This window comes from Rhinatrema bivittatum, chromosome 12 (assembly GCF_901001135.1).
Source record: "Rhinatrema bivittatum chromosome 12, aRhiBiv1.1, whole genome shotgun sequence".
Lineage (NCBI taxonomy): Eukaryota > Metazoa > Chordata > Amphibia > Gymnophiona > Rhinatrematidae > Rhinatrema > Rhinatrema bivittatum.
In genome coordinates this window covers 49,675,647-49,696,384 of record NC_042626.1, presented here as the reverse complement: position 1 = coordinate 49,696,384, position 20,738 = coordinate 49,675,647, and the positions used below count along the sequence as shown (strand labels likewise).

At 49.7% G+C, this 20,738-nt stretch overlaps 1 protein-coding gene across 3 annotated transcripts in view; it reads left to right on the top strand.

Annotated features, from left to right (window-relative positions):
• Window positions 1–20,738, top strand: part of LOC115073856 (inactive phospholipase C-like protein 2) — a 109,954-nt gene that overhangs the window by 20,089 nt on the left and 69,127 nt on the right. The gene's annotated exons all lie outside the window — the stretch shown is intronic.

Below are 20,738 nucleotides of genomic sequence, written 5' to 3'. Positions count from 1 at the left end.
CCTATTCTCCCGGGATTTCAATAAAACCTTAGACACTGTTCCACGCAGAAAACTGGTGAGCAAAGTAACCAGCCTGGGAGTGGGAAGAAAAGATTTTTATACACCGGGTGAGAATTTGATTGGGCAACAGGACTCGGAGTAGCAGTCCATGGGGGGTCCATCCTGATGAAGGGAACGTGACCAGCAGGGCACCACAAGGATCAGAGCTAGGTCCTCGCCATCTTCGGTGCCTGACGTCTGCATGTAGTTGATGATGTGAAAATATGCAACAGAGTAGCCAAGCCGGAGGAGGTAAATAAGATGAAAGATGATTTTTAAGCAACTGGAAAACAGTCAAAGGCATGGAAACCACCCATTAATCCAAAGAAAATGCAGAAGCATGCATTTAGGATTCGGGTCCCTAAGAGCCAAACAGGAACGAGACCTGCAGGGTCTCCAGCTCTGCTGAGCTCAAGGCAGCCGGTCCGCGCGTGACCAGCACCGAGGAAAGCAAAGGGTGTCCTTTAGTGCATCCGGAGAGCGGAGAAGGATTCCTGCTCTCCAGGCCTCTTGAGTGCCAGAGACTCCCCCCGCTGGCCTGCACCATGAGCTGCACAGAGAATGAAGGTGCTGAAGATGTGCCCCCTGGAAGGGCAGTAATAGCTCCCGACCGCTACTCAAGAAATGTTAAGTTAGTCCAGTAACAAGGCATTGCCTTATTTTGTTCTTAACTTATTATATCTCTGTGCATTCAAGTTGACTTAACACGGCAACAATGCCCTACCTTATTCAAAGACCTGGCGGGCTTCGATTAAAGCCAGGGAAGGGAACATTTTTTTCATGGAGTGAAGCGCTGAAGGACAAGGGGGGGGAGGGGAGTCCTATGAAGCTGTAAGGAGGGAGGCTCGGAAGAGCTGGGAGAGAAGAAAAATGCATAGGACAGGTACAAGAGGGACCTTGGCAGCAAAGAGCCTGGCTTTAAGGAAAGCGGTGTAATGTAACCGAAGCAGAACGGAGCTGGTGTCGGCCTTTGCTTTCTCGTCCTTTCTCTTCGCCCTCTCGCGTGCGGTGCTGTTGAGGTTGGCGGTTCAGTGAGAGGCACCGTCCCGAAGGCTGAGAGATCTTACAAGGCCTTCTGGTCTAGGGGGTGCCAAACTGTGAGCTCCAGGACAAACAAAGATTTCCTTCAGGGCTTTTTTTTTTTATTTTGTATTTTCGTTGGGAGCCTATTCCCCTGCCAGGGATGCAGCCTCTGTCGCTGCCAGAAGCTGTTTCTTAATGAAGCTCCAACGTTGTCCCCTGGGTCCCCTGTAAATCGTCGGGTAGGATTCCACCTGACGCCAGATGTTTTTTTTGCAAACTATGTGAAATCTCGCTCTCGGGGGGGGGGGGGAGGCGGCGATTTTATATGAGAACCTGAAGCACATACAGGGCAATGCCTTTCCCTGTGCGCTTGAAGGCGTTCTGAGGCAATTTGGCAGGTCCAGCGCATGCTTCATTCCTCGTAAGCGGGCACCTAGAAAAGAGTCTGACTTGGAACCTCTCTGCGGGGTTTCATTAAGGGGTTTTTTTCCTGCCATCGCAGCTCCTTTGCTATCCTGACTCTGCTACGAGGTGGGAGCCACACGGATGGCTTTCCAGAGGGAAGGTTGAATGCACCGGGGTCGTGTCTCCTGTCCCTGGTGCGCGCATCTGATGTAATGGTTCGTTCCCGGTGGAAGACCTATCCTTAGGCTGAGCCCAATATCCCGGGCTGGAGGAAGATTCAGAGTCTCATTTGCAGAGCGCATGCAGCCCAGCCTTGTGCCAGCTTCACTTTTTTTATGAGCTCCTACAGCTTTATTTTACTTACTTTTAAAAGGATTTACTACCCGCGCCCTTCCCAAGGTTCGTAGCGGGGCACAATGGGACGTACATAAAATTCGGAGGTGGAGGCAGAAATAAGGCTGCGTGCAGGACGCAGGCTACCTCAAAAGGCGTTTGGGGGGGGGGGCGGGGACCTGTGATGCTTCCCCAAGCGCAGGTGGACTGGGAGGACCGCACCAGTACAAGATTGGTGGTATAAATAAAAATCGATGTAAAGAAAACCAGCGCCAAACTTCCCGAGCACAAGCTTAGTCCCGGGTCTTTGAGGTGGCAGGCGGGCCGCCTGTGCCTGATGATGGTGGCCGCCTGTGCCTGATGACGGTGGCCGTCTGTGTCTTGCCACGTGCTCAGCTCAGGCGTGTAGAATTTCTGGCTGCGGGACATTTTTACCTGCGTAAAGCTCCTCTGGCAGGAAACGTTTGCCCGCCAATTGTACAAAGCTAGGGAAGAGCAGAGCGTGAACCCCAGGCGTTGCTGGTAGCAGATGCCCGCCCAACTCCAACTGTGAGTACAGTACATGTATATCCCGCACCCGCTCCCACCCCGTGTCACATGCACACGCACCACACGCGTGATTCAAAACACGAGTTGGCACTGGATCTTCAGGGGAAGCGGATGCAGCACAGAGCACTTGCACTCTCCTGCCACCTTAATCTGCAGGTGGAATGGGGAGGGGAGGATCAGCTCGGGGTTGAGGAGAGGCTAGGGGAGATGATGGTCTTTGAAGTGGGGGAGAAGGGATAAGGAGGGGCCGAGGAGTGAAAGCCCCTTAAATTTTGGTAATGTTTCCACCTGCCATGTGTAACTTCTTTTTTTTTTTTTTTTAAATTCTTGCATCTTAGTTGCAGAATATTAGTTTAATAAGTGCACTTATTAAATAAGTTGATGGCAGTGGGGAAAAAAGCCAGCTTCACAACAGAACAGAGCATGGATGGCCCTGGTGCAAACTTGCACCTTTCAGAGCATCACCGCCAAGCTCTGCAGAGGGGAGCTCACATGAGAGGAGAGTTCACCGGATTTTCTCTGGCAGTGTCTCTGGGATTAGCAACCAGGGCAGCGGGCATGGACAGCAGTGGGGGAAGACCTGGGGCCAACACGGGTGCCTCTCTCCATTGCTCTTCCACCATTGGAAACCATGGGCAGCACCTGGAGGCAGGATTCGAAGCAACTTGGGTGGTGTTGCTGCTCATGTGCAAAGCCGTGCCCAGAATGCACTTGGGCTTGACCCTGTACAGTGGCCATTCTGAAAGACTTGTATGCAGGTGTGTGTAGGCGGCCATGTTGGATTTTTCACTTATACACAGGCCTCTCACTGCTCCCTCTCGAGAGGCAGGCACAGGGACATACGAATGTGACATTAGGTCTACCTCTGTTTCCTCAGCATGCTGATAAAGCGTCAGGGTTGCCAACAGGCTCCATTATTTAGGACAAGCTGATCCAGTCCCTGTTGTGTTCCACTGCACACATGGACTTGTAGTTCATGCTTATGCTAAGGAATTCGGAATGACAAGTCCATGCGTGCGGGGAGGAGCCTTGGCAACCCTGCAGCTCCATCCTGAAAGGCAGCCATTGTCAGGAGATTATTATATAAATTTTTCTGCATTTCAGCAGGATGTGACCGGCAGATTCACAGAACTATGGAGAGAATAAAATGCCCCGAGGGTTGTGTAAAGAATAATCCCTGTGCATTCACTTACATCATACAAAGGAGAACACAAAATACTCAGAACCTGCAATATTATATTGACATCGGTGCCAAGAAACCTCTCCCAAGAATTAATGGGCTGTGGTATCCCCCGGGCTTCCAGCCCTTTGGGCACCCACCAAAAAATACACAATGCTTTAATTTCCCTGAAATTTAAATTAAAGCACATATTACTGGAGGCCAATGTGTCAATGGACTAAAAGCTTAGCAATAGCAATCTCAAAACAGGAGGGCATGGGAAGCCAGGCTGCTCAGACTCCACCATATAATCAAAACCAAATCAACAAATGCGTTTTGATTCGCCCTTTCAAAGCCGTTGACAACTTTTCCATCGGCGCATCTCCCACATTTTATCTAGCCAGCCTTTTTCAAAGGGAATCCTGGTTCCCCTCCCAGCTGAAAATCTACTGGCAGCAGACATACTGCAAGTGCCAAGTTTGGCCCAACAGCCCTGTAGAACAGCTGCAGCAGTAGACGTTGGGTTGACCATGACCTTTGGACACATCATCATCTTTCTTTCGTTTGCCATTTTACTTCTGGGGTTGGCTCATGTAGCCATGCCTATGTGTTCACTGTTAGAAATCGTGCACCCAAAACATTACACAGATGGAAATGACCAGGTCAGCAGGACTTGTTGATCCTGATGCACAAGGGAGTAACGTCAGTGCAGGGAAAATGCAATATACGGTAACGGAGATTGATCCTTGTCAAGGTGCACTGTCCTTCAGAACTCTTTTGGAAGAGAGCATGGCAGGAAGTCCTTACTAATTAAACTCCTGTCATTATAATCCTTGTTGGAGGCTGCTGCTGAGATCTGACCGCAGTTTCGCAGCCTGTTTAAAGTTTGTCAGGTTGGATGGCCTGGCACAGTGGCCACTCTCTCAGTACGGCCTTTGGCTGCCTTTCTCTCTCTTGCACACACTGCAGTCCTCCATGATTAGCTGTTGTGGCCCCTATGGTTTCTCTGGAGTTCTTCAGCAGAGAGCCATGCTGCTAGAAATGTTTTCCTTACACTTGGCTTCTGACCCTAATGGATGAGTCTCAATCTTCTCAAGGATACAGTTTCTGTATATTAAAAAAAAAAAATCATTTTGTCCAGGTGGACGGTAGTATACTTCTATAGTGATAAGGTGAACCAGTAGATGTAGTGCATTTGGATTTTCAGAAGGCGTTTGACAAAATCCCTCATGAGAGGCTTCTAAGAAAACTAAAGTCATGGGATAGGAGGCGATGTCCTTTAGTGGATTACAAATTGGTTAAAAGACAGGAAACAGACAATAGGATTAAATGGTCAATTTTCTCGGTGGAAAAGGGTAAACAGTGGAGTGCCTCAGGGATCTGTACTTGGACCGGTGCTTTTCAATATATATATATAAAAGATCTGGAAAGAAATATTTGCGGATGATACAAAATTATTCAGAGTAGTTAAATCACAAGCAGACTGTGATACATTACAGGAGGACCTTGCAAGACTGGAAGATTGGGCATCGAAATGGCAGATAAAATTTAATGTGGACAAATGCAAGGTGTTGCATATAGGGAAAAATAACCCTTGCTGTAGTTACACAAAGTTAGGTTCCATATTAGGAGCTACCACCCAGGAAAAAGATCTAGGCATCATAGTGGATAATACTTTAAAATCGTTGGCTCAGTGTGCTGCAGCAGTCAAAAAAGCAAATAGAATGTTGGGAATTATTAGGAAGGGAATGGTTAATAAAACGGAAAATGTCATAATGCCTCTGTATCGCGCCATGGTGAGACCGCACCTTGAATACTGTGTACAATTCTGGTTGCCGCATCTCAAAAAAGATATAGTTGCGATGGAGAAGGTACAGAGAAGGGCAACCAAAATGATAAAGGGGATGGAACAGCTCCCCTATGAGGAAAGGCTGAAGAGGTTAGGGCTGTTCAGCTTGGAGAAGAGACGGCTGAGGGGGGATATGATAGAAGTCTGTAAGATTGAGAGGTCTTGAACGAGTAGATGTGACTCTGTTATTTACACTTTCGAATAATAGAAGGACTAGGGGGCATTCCATGAAGTTAGCAAGTAGCACATTTAAGACTAATCGGAGAAAATTATTTTTCACTCAATGCACAATAAAGCTCTGGAATTTGTTGCCAGAGGATGTGGTTAGTGCAGTTAGTGTAACTGGGTTCAAAAAAGGTTTGGATAAGTTCTTGGAGGAGAAGTCCATTAACGGCTATTAATCAAGTTTACTTAGGGAATGGCCTCTGCTATTAATTGCATCAGTAGCATGGGATCTTCTTAGTGTTTGGGTAATTGCCAGGTTCTTGTGGCCTGGATTGGCCACTGTTGGAAACAGGATGCTGGGCTTGATGGACCCTTGGTCTGACCCAGCATGGCAATTTCTTATGTTCTTAACTGAAATGCAGGAGACATGGGCTGCTTTGGAAAAAGGAGATCTTCGTGTACCCTGGTGGGGTCAGGCAGAGGGACTGGACAGAGATCTGGCCAAAGACATCCAGAAGGTGGCACTAAAGGGGGCAAAGGTGTTGGTGGGAGATTTTAACCTGCCTACTGTGGATTGGAGTATCCAGGCTGTAGACTCTGCTAGAAGCATTCAGATCCTGGACTCATTTTTAAGGGGTTTTCTTCTGACAAATGGTAACAGAGCACACAAGGGAAGGGGCAATACCGGACCTGATACTTAAAAATGGAGAGAGTTCTAATGTCTGGGCAGGCACCCGGTGGTCGTCAGGTGGTCTGGTTTGGTTATTACGGCCAACGTGGAGAGAAGTTGCACAAAACTCAATGCCCTGGATTTCAAAAATGCCAGCTTTGGTAAAATGTGGAAGGTAACCCTTAAAGAGGAGCTGACTGAGAGGAAGGAGGTGAGTGAGCTACATGACAAGGGCAGCAGAGCTTCACGTTGGGAAAGTGAATCAAAGTAAGAGGAACTGGAAGAGACCGATGACTGAAAAAGCACAACACGATCATTCAGGACAAACAGCAGAGAAGAAGCTGAAGGAGGCAGGGAAGGTCAGGCTGGCAAACACAAGGGTAAGGAAGTAAAGCGAGGCGATGGAACCCTCTTCAGGTGCGACCGTGAAAGGAGGAAGGTCAGCGGGGAACTTGGAAGATTGAGGGGCGGCCAGGAAAAATCAGAAATGCTAAACAAATACATCTGTTTGGTATTCAGTGGAAAGGAGAGCGCTCAATCTATGGAAGAGAGCATTTGGAGCTGGTATGGGCACGGGACCGGATGGGCTGCCTCCTGGGATAGCAAGGGAGCTCGGAGAGGCTCTTTGGAAACTGAAGTGGGCCCTTGGCGACTGGGGAAGGGTGGTGGCTGACCACCTTTATAAATGCGGTAACGGAGAGGAGGTTGGGAGCTGCTGTTGCTGCCCTGCTCTCCTGGCTTACACGCCCCACTGGCAACACCTGTGAGGGAGAAGCTGGTGAAGGTGAATGTTTCTCCCCCTGGGGGCCATCCACACTCCTTTCACGGACATCAAACTGTAATATTCTGCAACTACAATGTAGTAATTTAAAAAGTGGTGGGAAATGTATGAAGACTGTACTGAAGGGAAAGGATTGTGAAGTAGCTAGAAGCCAGCGGGGTCGCAGGATCCCAGTCAGCATGGCCTTACCTGAGGGAGGTTGGCGTCAAACACATTTGATTTCTTTGATTGGGTTACTAGGGAATTAGATGAGGGCCGTGCGCTGGATGTGGTTTACTTGGATTTCAGCGAAGCTTTTGACGCCGTCCCCCATAGGAGGCTCAGATAATAAAGTGAGCAGCCTGGGGATGGGCCCCGAGGTATTGGACTGGCTTAGCGGGCGCTGGTAAAAGGAATTCACTCTGAGGAGAGAGAGGATTGAGTGCCTCAGGAGTCGCTCCTAGGCCTCTTCCATTTAGTCTCCTTTTGAGTGATATCACAGGTGGGTTAGAAGGAAAACCTTTACATTTTTGCACGTAACAGAAGATCTGTGACAGAGAGAGAGCAGACCGCATGAGAAGCAGGGCCAGCGCGCGTCCCATTAGGCGAACTAGGCGGTCACCTCGGGCGCCAACCATTAGTGGGCAACAAAGAGTAACCATGTGGAGCCGCACGAGGAGCCTATCCCGCTCGCAGCAAAGAAGAGCAAAGCTCAGGGCAATGATAACAGTATGGAGAGGACAGGAAGGGTAGGAATATGGGGGACCTGCATGTCTTACCACCGGGGTGGTGGTTGTCACAGCTCGGATCACCCCAGCTCGCCAACCCTGGCGCGGCCACTAGTGAGCGAGAGGAGGAGGTGGAAGATCTCGCAGACTGGAGCCGAGAGGAGAAGGAGCCGGGCCAATGTGGGGGAGAGGTGCCGGAGCAGGAGGAGCTGCCTGGACTGCCTCCTGCTGCTGCCGTCCCTGGTGCTGGCTTGGATGTACAGAGAGGAGACGGGGGGGGGGGGGGAGGAGGCGGACCGGTGGGTCCCCCCGGGAATAAAGAGTCCGGATACAGGTCAGGCAGCCCCAGGCTGAGGCTGGGCTGCTTTAAGCTCTGTACCCTGATCGCTTGTTTTATGTATTTATTTATTAATTGACCAGTGGCACTCTGCCCGCTTTGTGTGCCACTCGCTTATGGCTTGCTAAGTCAGACCCACAATAAAAGGGCAATCTGAGTAAAATCCAGTTTTTCTCACCTTTCCGCAGGAAAATTTGTTCAGAGAACAAAATAACTACTACCAAGTACCCGTGTTTGAAGTCGCCCGGAGAGCTAACGCCACGCTTTAGGTTACGCGCCCGGTCTCCCCGAGAACTGGCAGCTCCTCTCTGCCGACGGTGCACAGGACCCGCTTCGGCCGCGCTTCCAGCGCCGTGGCCTCTCCCAGGGAGAGCTCTCCAGCAGCCGCCCCCGCTTTACCGGGGCTGCATCGTGCGCGGCGGCACCGGAGACCGCAGGGGAGGGTAACAACCAGCCAAGGTGCAGCAGATTTCAGCTCTGCGGGGGGGCCTAATCCCCTTGCACCGGCCCTGATGGGAACTGATCTAAGAGAGCATGAGGAGCGTTCAAATGTTTAGTAATGAGATTGGATTCCAAAAAGTGCAGAGCCATGCATTTGAGATGCAGAAATCTGGAAGGCAGTACCCAGTCTTCGGGTCGGGGGTGAAGGGTGAGAAGCTGATGCGTACTGACAAGGAGAGAGACCCCCACTACTTCCTGGTCTCATTCCAATTCCCTTAGGAAGTGATAACCTTGTGACCTGCGAGGGAGCTGAGCTCACAGGAAGAATTTCAGAAAACAGCTTTCTTCCCCTGAGCTAGGACTGTCTGATGGGATATCATCCCGAGGAGAGTACGGAGAAACAAAACAGGGTTAAAAAGCAGCCGGCGGGATTGAAGGTATCTAAACTTGTTAGGGAGACCAGCATGGATGTGGACGCAAGCTGCGATTTTTTTTTTTTTACAGAATTAAACCGGCAGCTGGGTCTGGCTGGCAGGCTGCCAGTACTGAACTAGAATTGCTCGCGGAAACGCAAGCTCTCGCATGGCCGAATCTGCCGGTCCGGCTATGTTGGGGGGACTGAGGAGGCCAGATGGTCAGGCAACAACTTAGCGATTTAGACCTGGGAAAGGAACGGTGCTGGGTGTTCTCTAAACAGGGGGTCTCGGCTGCTGATCCACCCAAGACGATGGATTACCAAGAAGGAAGAGGAGAAAAGCCATTCTGGATAAGATCTTACAGGTGGTCCCGCTGTGCGGCTGGCGGCTGGAATCGATCCTTAACAGTGCGGACAGCGAGAAGTGGGCAGACTAGATAGGCCAATCTGTCTGTCTTTTTATGTCCTGGCCTACTAGTGACACTATTAAGCAGTTTGATGGTAGGAAAATATTCAGCAGAAGCGGCACATGGGGAGGTACAGTAACCCATTCTCGGGCCCCGGGTCTGTTTTTCAGTGACATGGAAGTTTTAGAATAAGGGACTATTCCATGAGGTGGGGAGCAAAAACAGTAACGTAGCTCAAGAAAGCTTGGGATGAGTCTATAGAGTGGTGGGAGGGGAAGCAGTAGGTAAAGCTGCATATTTATTTGGTAGGGTCTGCAGTATGGCAGCAGGAAGGAAGCAATGGGCAGATGCGAGGGGCCTTACCTCCAGGTACCATTATATTCTAACTTTCTAATATGGGGAACAGAGAAGGGACACTGTTATTCTTACGGAGATATATTGGCTAAACCCGGCGGGGGGGTGGCAGGGAGTCGTACCAAGTCAGTGGCCTAGCAAGGGTGCACTCATCTCCCAGAAGTTGATACTTAAAAGTAGGGTTGAGAAAAATCAAAACATTATGCTCGGGCAAACATCAACCTGTGTCCGAGCATCAGAATTCTTTGCTACAGTCTGCGGTAAAGAGGCGACTTCAGCATCCCCTGACACTACGCCGGCATGCTCTGCTCTCCTGAATTGTCACTTGCTTTACAAACTGTGATTTTATTTTTTTTAAATCCCGGGACATCTTGAAAGAGCTGATTTAAGTGTCAGGTGCTTGGCTTCGACGTCACCAACACTTGCATCAGACCCCCTTTTTAATATGCATCCTGCCCTGTATTACTGATGACTCCCTCACATGATCGATCGCAGCTCTGTGCAGGGAAAGCCGCAGGACTCGAAGGCCTTCCAGCTCGAGGAGGCGCGTAGAGAGGATCAGGGTCCCGCAGCAAATAGGGGAGTCCAACCAATTTATTTAGACACTGTTGGATTTCAGTCCTGGGAGCTTCCGTCCTCCTATTTCCCATGATGGATGCAGCTGGAACGGGGAGCGCCTCTGCTCAGCTGCTGCCTCTGGTTCGCTCAAGCGTTTTTCAAGTGGTGCTGCATGGTCCCCACGAAGGCCGCTGGGGCGGAAACACGGCAGGCGGCGTGAGGAAGCTGCTTCCTGGAAGGGGGAGAATGCGCCAGGGAGTGCAGCTTGTTTCTTTGTTGTTCTGGGGTGCACAGTCTGTGCCTTCGGGAACCCAAAGTCCAGCTGTGAGGTCTTCTACCACTGAACTGTACAGTGCACGTGTTTGAGAAAGCCACCCGCAGCATAACTATGCAATCAAAGTAAAAACCTAGCTCAGATTTAGTGCTATATTGTATTTCAAAGGAATGAACCTTTTGATATACTCCCTATAAGGAAAGGAGATATGATTAGAAATGCTGGAACATCTTCCGTAGACTAAGCAGCTGAATGGCATGGAAGCTGTCATATGAAGACGGAAGAAAAGGCCCATGAGGAAATACTTCATCATTTGAGAGGGTGGTGGTGGGACACCTGTGGACGTTGGCTGAATGTAGCCACGGGTTTGGTCTGCTTGCAAATGTCCAGTCTCCGCCTCCTCTCCGTTGCCAGGTGCCATGATGGCCGAGAGCTACGGGGGACTTAGTGTCCCTAGGGGCTGAGCACTCTACAGCTGACCTTTGTGTTGGGACTAGGGACATAGACTTTTGGGGAGAGAGGGGATCACAAGGTGTCACCAGCTGCCTGCGCCCAGTTTTGTTTTATTTGTATTCATTTGTAAACTGCTTTTCTAAATCATAATATCCAGTGTATGCAATCTAAAAGCACCAGTGAGACAGCACATCAGCAGATGAAATCAAAACCTTTTAATTCTGTTTGTTGAAAATATCGCCTCGGATGTACTGCTTGTCAACGCATTTTGCAAATGCAGGTCGCGTAGTTTTAAGTGGTAATGAGTGTTTATTACATGAGCAGGCACATCCATTCCCTTTGTTATAACTCGGCTGCTAAGTCCTCTAATGCTTTTTTGTTTTGTTTTTTTTTATTCCGTTAGCATTTCCTGCCCCCACCCCAAACTGATTTTCAGGTGGATAAATAAATCCGCCTACTCTCCTATAGATTACATGCGAGAGCTGCGGTGGGCCCAGCAGAGCTTTCAGTGACCCAGCTTGAAAATAAAAACGAGTTCACATGTTCAGCCTCCTGGTGGGAGAAGAAAGAGATCCAGATTAAAAGTATCCTAGCTCCTCCAGCCTTCTCGAGCGGGCCGGTCTCTTTGTCCGTCCATCAGATGCTCGGGGCTGGCCCCTACTGTCTGCTCTTAATGAGCTCTCGCTCGCTTGTCTCGAGGCTATAGTTCTGTCTACCCAGATGGTTTTGAAACCCTGCTTATTTCAAAATGAACACTAAAACTGTACCACCACACCCCAGTCTGAGGGGCGGGGGGTAGGGAAACAGGCTGTCGATTATTGCTGTTTTGCAGTCTATGTAAACCAGGGCACAGGCAGACTCCGGCACAATGTCATCACTTGCACAGTGTTTTGGCTGCTGTGTTAATCCATTTGAATGCAGAAAAATCAAAGGTTAGCAAATAATAAAAAGATATACTTCCTTAAGGTGATACCTTTTTATTGAGCTAACTTACAGGCCGATACAGTAAAGTGCGGCCGCGGTTACCCTGCTTCTAACCCGCTTTGTACCCGCAATTTGGCCGCGTAAGTCCAACCCGCGATTCACTATCCCTTTTAACCCATCCTTACCGCTTCTTGAAATCAACGGGAAACCTTTTCTGCCCGCGGCATGTATATGAGATGTAAACGATTGGATTAGCTATTCCCTCCCATACAGTAACGTGCGCCCCGATTATCGCCTTTTTAACCTGCAGTTTTGCCGCATGTTTAACCTGCTAATTTACCGCCTACCCTTACCCCTGCGTTAGTGTGGAGCGTCAGGGAAGCCCCAGCAGAGAGAGATGAAATTTCACGGGCAAACTTTCCTGTGAGGCTTCAGCAGCCCGGGGCGGATCGGGCGCTCCCCATGCGAGGCACGGCTTCCAGCAGCCCCCGCTGGTGAAGGTGCATGAGCGCACGCCGTGACCTGAGCGCCCGGCTGGACGTCCGAGGTCACGGCGTGCGCTCATGCACCTTTGCCGGCGAGGGCTGCTGGAAGCCGCCTCGCATGGGGAGCGCCCGATCCGCCCCGGGCTGCTGAAGCCGCTCTCGCCGCCGGCTGCCCCCGGGAGGAGGGGAGAGAGAGGACTGGGGTTGCTCCGGAGCTGTCAGCGGGCCTGCACGGGAGACCGGCACCCATGGATGCGGCCAGGGCAGGTGAGCGGGGGCTGGGGGAAAGCTTGCCCGATCCTGGCTCCTCTAAAGGTCTTGTCCCCGGGGAGTGAGGGGGTCAGGCAGTGAAGCAATCATTTGCACAGGACAACAAAACAAACTGCACCAGCCCTTCTCCTGTATCCACTTCTCCTGTATCCACAGGTACCAGCGCACCCAGGATACTGTATAGGCGCTGTATAGTGCTCTATACAGTAAAATGGATTGCGCTTCATGGACGCGGCTCGCATTTGCGTGCCATTTAAATACTGTATCGAGCGGTATGTGATCCGGACTGTGCGTGCGGTAAACGAGGGTGCGCCCGGCACTGCTGCATTCCTCCTTCCGCGTCCTTACTGTATCGGCCTGTTAATTTCTTGCAAGCTTTCAGGAGCTAATATGCTCCTCTTCAAATCAGAATTCAAAGAAGCAAAAGCTGGCATTTACCAGTGTATTGCGTTCAGTGCAGTAAATGCGAAGAAACGTGCTACGCTGGTGAGACGGGCTAGACATAAAAGGCGAGAATCAATTCACACCAACAGAAGATCCGACGCCACAGGGAAGACCAGACTGACACCTTCCCGGGGGAGCGCTTTTCGGAATCAGACCACTGCATCCGGATAATCAAAAGGAAAATGCTAAACAATACAGGAACGCCAAGGCTTCTGAAGTTTAAAAAGATCAGACACTTTGGAACCAACCAAAAAAACAACTCTAAGACCTAGGTTTCCTATAACCTTATAAGCCTTCAGATCTCCCTCACTTATGGCAGCCACACTACTCTGTTTCCTGGAATGTCATCTTTAGCTCATTTGACCTGAAGAAGAGGATGAGCTCTTGAAAGCTACTCAAGAAATGTATTAAGTTACTCCAATAAAAAGGTATCACCCGATATATATATTTTTTTCTTTTTATATGATAACCTTTCTTTCTGTACATTACTTGTGGTGTCACGGGTTTCCTTCGTTGTGAGGGTGAGAGTTCAGCTTTAAGGCCATCGGCGGAGTTTGAGCTGCAAAGTGGTGACCGGAAAGCCAGAGATCAGCGGGGAGGACTAACTTTTTTTTTTTTTTTTTGCACCAGAAAGTAAAGTGCACAGACTAGGCTGGGCCTTACGATCCTTATCTGCCGTGTTCAGAATTTCTCCTCCTCCTCCATTGTTGTACCGTTTTCGGAAGGGTAGATGTAGATGAATTCATGGTACTTGGGGCAATGTTATCTTTCCCCTTTGGATCTCTTACTATCCTAATTCCTTGCCACTGGAACCCTTTGCTACCAACCCAGCCTAATCCCTCGATATCCTGGTCATTACCATCCTGAATCAACTGAAGTCGCCAGAGAAGCCTCCTGGTTAGTGAACGGATGGGCCTTGGGGTTTGCATCATGGCCCGAGGTCTACACGTTTTGTCCATACCAATGCATCGCCGTCCTGCTTGCATCGCTCAGCATGCGCGTTTGCTTTAATGGGGTGAAACCAGGACCCAGACCAGCCTTGGGGGGGGGGAGGGGGAGAATGGTAGAGCCAGCTGGCAGCCCTGTCAAGTGCAACCATTTCATCACCTCTCCCTTGAAATCTACGACTGCTCTAGGGCCTTGCGTTATGCATCATAGAACCGCCTGCTAATTAAGTAGCAGTAATAGCCATACTAATTGCCTCACAATAAAACAGTGTAGTGCTGAGCGTTAATGAGCTGTGCGCTGAGCGGGCTGAGAGTGCATCACACCCCCATTATAGATTTGTTACCGGAGGGATGGTGCATCTATTATGCCCGGAGCCATGGGGCTGCTTATGAAACTGCTCTGTGCTGGGTTTCGGCTAGTTTCAAGAGAAGGCTTTGCATTGTTTTGTTTTTCTAAAATAGGAGCCTTGGGTAGCCTCTCAGTGATCGCTCTCCTGCCACTCCTTTTCCTTTGCCTGTGAGTTGTGCTTGCCACCGCTGCAGGTTAGCTGGCCGGCTTGCCCCCTCTCCCCTGGGCACCGATGACATTTGACTGCATTGTGACAGCTGGGCCGGCAGGCATTGCTGTCCCTGGAAGCAGCATGGAAACATATTTATTTCTTTTTTTTCCCTGGTATTCCGCAATTCTCAGCTTATTCACTGCGTGTTACGGTATCCATGCATAAAACCCAGAGTCCGTAACTCATGAGATTATCATTTTAAAACAAATTAAATGAACAGATGAATCTGATTCATCAACAAATGCCTGTGCAGAAAGGACAGTTTAAACCTTTTTTCTGAAATTTGTTTCATAGCATTACAGCGTGGCTTGGCTTTACAACCAATGACCTTCAACCCAACAACCTTGCTTATTGTTTTGTTTTTGGGTTTTTTTTGTTATGGTTAACTTGTATTTTTACTGGTTGTAGCATGCTCTGAAAGCCACGTGGTGGTGCAATGTATAATGAAAATCCATTTATTATTATTATTAATAAACCACTGTGCGAAGACAGGAATGTGTATGCTCGAGCCCAGGATGTTTGCAGGCACTTCTGACCCAGTAAGCCAGGGGCCACTAAGTCTAATGTGCTACTTTCATGGCATGAAGGATGTTACTGGCCCAGAGTCCCTTAAAGATCTCTGGGCCAGCTTCAGGAGCGCAGCACATCCTGGCTCCATTTCATTGGCGGGGGGTGGGGGGAGCAGCAGTGCCTGTGAGCCTAATCTGTCCCTGCTCTTCCCCCCCCCCCCCCCCCGCGTCTGCCTTTGCCCTGCTGCTTTTTCCCTTCCGCCGTTTGGTACTCAAAAAAAAATTTGTGATCGTGTCTCATCTCCTTTCATCCTTCCTGTTTCCCCGCAGGGTGAGTTTTGGCAGATGGCGAGCCAAGATCAGATGAAAGCCCTTGGGAGAACTGTGATATAAATAATTCTTAGGAGAGCAGCAGGGGCTCAGTCTAGGAGAAGGCTTGCTGTCCCACCCTTGGCCAGCTGGGGGCACTGGAATTGCCCATTTTAACTCACGTGGGGGGGAGGGGGGGGGGGGGGGAGGAAGAGGATGGCAGGAGAGCAGAAAACTCGGAACGCTTTAGCGGTTTGTCATCTTGAGGAATGTTTGGCTGCGCTGCTGGCTGTCGTCTAAACCGGTGACTCGCTGCTGAGGTTCGGAGTGCGGTCAGGATCCTGTCTGTCCAGGCACCGCACTCTGCACCTGGCTCACCCGCCTGCCGCTGCATGCAACTTCCTGCCATTGATTTGCTTTGGTCAATAACAGGAAAGGGCAAAGAATTCTGGAAAAAGGGAATAGTTTCGAGCTCTAGTCTATTACCCACGTTTTTGTTTAAATATGGAGCCACTGGAAGGCCGTGGGGGGGGGGGGGGGGGGGAGAGCTTGCTGGGTCATTGAATTGCCCTGCATGCAGTTCCCTCATCGCTCCCTCCTGCTCCTAAGGGAGGAGAGGTGCTTGCCTTCCCCCCCCCCCCCCCCCCCGTGGCATTCAGCTCCACCGACGTCCGCAGCGTCGTCTTCCTGAATGTCTGACTCCACTGCCAGCCTGGTGGCTCGGCCGAACCGCTGCAAGGAAGACGCGGGTTCCTTTCCCGAGCCTGGTTCCTTTCACCCGGGGCTGGTGGAGGCTACAAAAGTACCGCAGTCTCTCTCTCTTTCCTCGTGGGGATGGGAGGGAGGCCGCACCGGCAGCAGCACCCACTGGCTGTGCTGAGAGTGTGCGCACGCAGAACTCTGCTGAATGTTGCTCTCCATGGCCTCTGTCCAAAGATTGTTGCCACGATGATTAGGCTAGGTGGGAGGGGCTTGCCAGGTAGGGACCCTGCGCTGCATTAAGGGTCGTGGCACTGTAGATTCGAGATTGAGCTTGAAACCTCAAGGAATAGGAGGAAACTGCCGGGACAGAGTGAAAGGCGAGATATTTATATATGCTATTGAATATCACAAGAATCTCTGAGTAGCAGAGGCAGGCGCGCTCCAGTGAAAGAGCTGCCCTAGTGGTAAGTTGATGGTTGCATGACCTGCACTGTGCCGGCCTGTCGCCTGTCCGTGCCTCACATGGGTCACCCTGGCAGCAGGCCGTTCACGGCCCCTGGTCCGTGATGGTAAACATTACCGTGCCCAGCTGCAGTGGCATGGATGCAGGCTGCTGATATGCATTTCCCTCTCACGACCTCGGCGGAAAGGTCGTCTGCTAAGAATAGCTGTCTGAGAGGGAGGAAACGCTGAGCTTGGCAGAGTCCGGCTCTGGGAGCTGCCATAAATAAATAGTTTCCTCCTCTCTTGAGGTCTCCTCCTTGCCCGGCTGCGTCTGCCAGACCCGTGCATTTCTCGTTAAATGTGCTGGGAGTGACTTGCCGTTCGGCGGACGTGGCCGCAGCATGGGCTCCGTTTGCAGGGAACGCGGTGACGCGCAGCAGGTTCTGTGCGTTTGGGATTGGTGGGGGGATTCTGGCCAAGTTCTGAAGTCCAGAGGCACCATTGCCTTTTCCTCGGACATGATGATGGTGGTGGTTATTGATTAAATCTAGCCATATGTATCCCTGACATTGTAGGCACGGGAACCCACTTTTTGGTTGTGATTGGACTTCGGGTTTCCAGGAGGGCCTGCTCACCCTGCTGGTCCCTTTTGTGAGGACACTGGGATGGATGAAATTGCAGGATGGCTCAGCCACCACCAGCAAAGAGCAGGGTTTATTTGGGCAGTCTTTACCAATCAAAGAAACATAGAGTTTGCAGCAGCTGAAAACAGGTACAATAATAGCTTCACTTTAGCTTCCAAAGCGAAAGGAAACGTTCTGCCCTGGATGATAGGACCCGCGCTCTGGGGACAGCAGGGCTAGGCTCTGTGGTCTCTGCCTGCCTCTCTCTGGGGCTGGACAGGCAGCTCGCGGTTTCCTGGTAATGGAGCTCTGGCAGGAAGGCGGTAACCTTCTTTGAAAACGAATCTTAGCCCTGTCCTTGTAGAGAGGATCTTTGCAGGACACACTGGACCTCTTGCCCTTCCTTTAACCCTTTTGGCTCTGCTTTCAGACGCTTCTGGGAAGAAGCCTAGCAGAGCTGTGGCCTCTATCCAATCAGCCCTCTGATCATAGCAGGGGCGCTCTCCAGAGGGTCCTCTTTGGCGCCAAAGAGCGTGGGTGTTTACCAGTCGCCCTCTCTGGAAAGCAAGCAAAACTTTAAGCAGCTAAGGTTACTCCCACATTGGGGGTCTGCCCTCACCTGGCTTTGGCCAGCTGCTACTTGAAGGCAAAGGTGTGTTAGCATGGCAGCACCTTCTGCCTCGCTAATTAGGGGACTATTTCCTTCCCATTAAAATTAAGCCTACCCTGTCCCTCAGTGCTGATGTTCTCCTCAGGCAGCTCTGGAAAACCTGGAATGGATTACACAGAAGGCTGACGTCTGGGTCCTGGGCTCGCTCCCTATTACCTCTTGAAGGTAATTAAAAAGAAACGGTGCTTTACGTGTGGAAATGGGTTCTCAGAACGTAGCCCGCTCTGTATGCGGCTGGGGAGTGCGTGTGCTGTGTAGGGGGAGTTGGGATAGGGGCAGAGTTCTGAGCTCTTTGTTCATCGCTTTTTGCTGTGCAAACGTGCGCGTAATTTCACTTTGAAATTACGCAGATTAATAAGTCCCCACAGACTGTGCACTTACCGCAGTCGATCTTAAAATCACCTCCTGACATGCACTTACACGAGTGCTAAAAAGGAGTCGAAACCCAGTCCCAAAACAGCACTTCGGGATCACATGATGGAACAGAAGCTCTTAGCCTGAAGGCATGCAAAGTGTGCTTCAGGCAGGAAGCAGGGTCTCAAGGAAGACATCTTGGGAGCCACAATTATCAGTGGATGGAGAGCAGGGTTTGTTAGGACAGTAAATAAAGGTAAGAGGAAAAAAGAAGCTGCCGTGAGTTTCTAAAGAAGCGGCTGAATAGGAACAAGGAAAAAACATTAGCGTTCTTGAAGTACAAGAGATTGCAGAAAGAGAGAGAGACAGGTGACGACATCTGGAAAAGCAGTCAGGAAAGTGAAACGTGCAAATGGAAAAAAAAATTAGTAAATATGGTAAAACAGGAACAAGATTTTTGTTTTGATTAAGAAAGGTTAGTGCAAAGCTTGACATGGTGAGACCCAAAGGTAAAAGAGGAGGATCTGGAGGGGCTGAGGAGGGAAAAGCGGAAGTGCTTAACAAATATTTCTGTTCGCTGAGGAAGAGCTGGAGTAGGAATGGACGCGAGATAAACCTCAAGCAGTCTTCAGAAGTCTGTTCCAAGGAGCCAGCAAACCTAAAAGTAGATGGGTTACAGCGGAGGGTATTCAGGGGAATTCTGGCAAACTCCACTGCTCGACCTTTACGGTATTTCTTTAGAGTCAGGCGTGGTCCCTCTGCAGAAAAGCGGAAGGAAGGAGACTGGGAACCAGAGCCCGGGTTAGTCTGACCTCTGTGGTGAGCAACTGAATGGAATTGCTGCTAAAATAGAGGATAATGCAGCTTCTGTAATCCAATGGATCACTAGGCCCCAATACAGCATGGCTTCACCAGAGGTAGGTCTTGTCAGACGGATCTAATACACCTCTTTGATTGGGTGTTCAGAGTTGGAGCAAGGAGAGCGCTAGATGTAGTATACTTTGATTTCAGCAAGATCTTTGACATGGAGCCGCATAGGTGACTTACAAATAAACCGAGCATCCTAGGTATGGGTCCTAAAACGTCTGTAACTGGGTTAGAAACTGAGTGGAAGGTTACCAGTGGTGCGCTCCTAGAGATCAGTCCTCAGTCTGGTTCCGTTCAAAACATTTTTGTAAGCAGTAACGCAGAAGAGCTATCAGGAAAGGTGGGCCTTTTTTTTGAATGATACCAAAATCTGGATAGACACCTGGGAAGGTGGGGAGAACATGAGGCAGGATCTAGTGAAGATTGAGGACGGCCTTAAAGTCTGGGAGCTAAGATTTAATGTTAAAAAAACAATTGCATTTGGGTTGCAAAAACCCAAAGGAGCAGTACAGTATAGGGGGTGAAGTTCTGTGCACAAAATAAGAGCAGAATTTGGGGGTGATCACATCCAGTGATCTTAAGGTGGCCAAACAAGCAGATAAGGTGATGGCAAAAGCCAGATGTATGCTTGGGTGCATAGGGAGAGGAATAATCAACAGATAAAGGGAGGTGATATTGCCTCTGTATATATCTTTGAGACCTCAATTATTTAGAGTACTGTTTGCAGTTCTGGAGACCCCACCTTCAAAAAGATATATAAACTGGATGCAGCCTGTCCAGAGGGGGGCTCCTAAAACAATCAGCAGTCTTCATTTTAAAGCATGTGGGGATAGACTTAAAGATCTAGGAAAGATATGACAGAGAATTTAAATACTTCCAAGAAATCAATGCATAGGAGGGTAGCCTCTTGAAACAGAAAGGAGGTTCTAGAACAAGGGTCGTCATGGGATGCGGGTGAAAAGGGGGATAGACTCCAGAGTAATCTAAGGAAATCTTTCTTTACAGAAAGAGTGGTGGATGCATGGATACAAGGACAGTATCAGCATTCAAGAAAATATGGGGGAAGCACAGAGGATCTGTGAGGGAGAGAGAGGGGCTAGAGAGAGGATCAGAGGATGTGGCTGGGCCGTATGGTCTCTCTGTCATCATGTTCTATGTTACATATTGGAACCTGGAAACTTTCCGTTCCAGTGTTAATTTTAGGATGGCATTAGGAAGCAAAGACACATACCAAGTATGGCCCGTCGCCTAGATGGAGAAGATTGTACATAAAGCAGCTATGTCTGTGATTCTTAACTCCTTGCCAGAGGCACAACTAGCCAGTCTGGTTTTCAGGATATGCATAATGAATACGTATGAGAAATTTGCATACCACAGTCTCCAGTGCATGTACATCTGTCTCATGTATAATTCATTATGGCTAGTCTGAAAACTATTGACTGTAAAATAAGACAGTGGACAAAGCATCACGCAGGCATCAATTGGAACAGACCAGACACATCAAAGACCAGGTTATTGCAGATACAGACCGGATCTATTCAGTTTAAATTGACTTCTGGGGCATTCTTTAGGTACAGTTGTAGATTGTCTCATCCAAAGGTTTCTATTTGGAGTTGGTATACAGCACGAGACAGATTTATGTATAATCTGAATTAGTGTGGGTGTTTGGGTTTGTTTCAGAAGAGTGCATCTGGAGTGCAGTGAGTGGGTT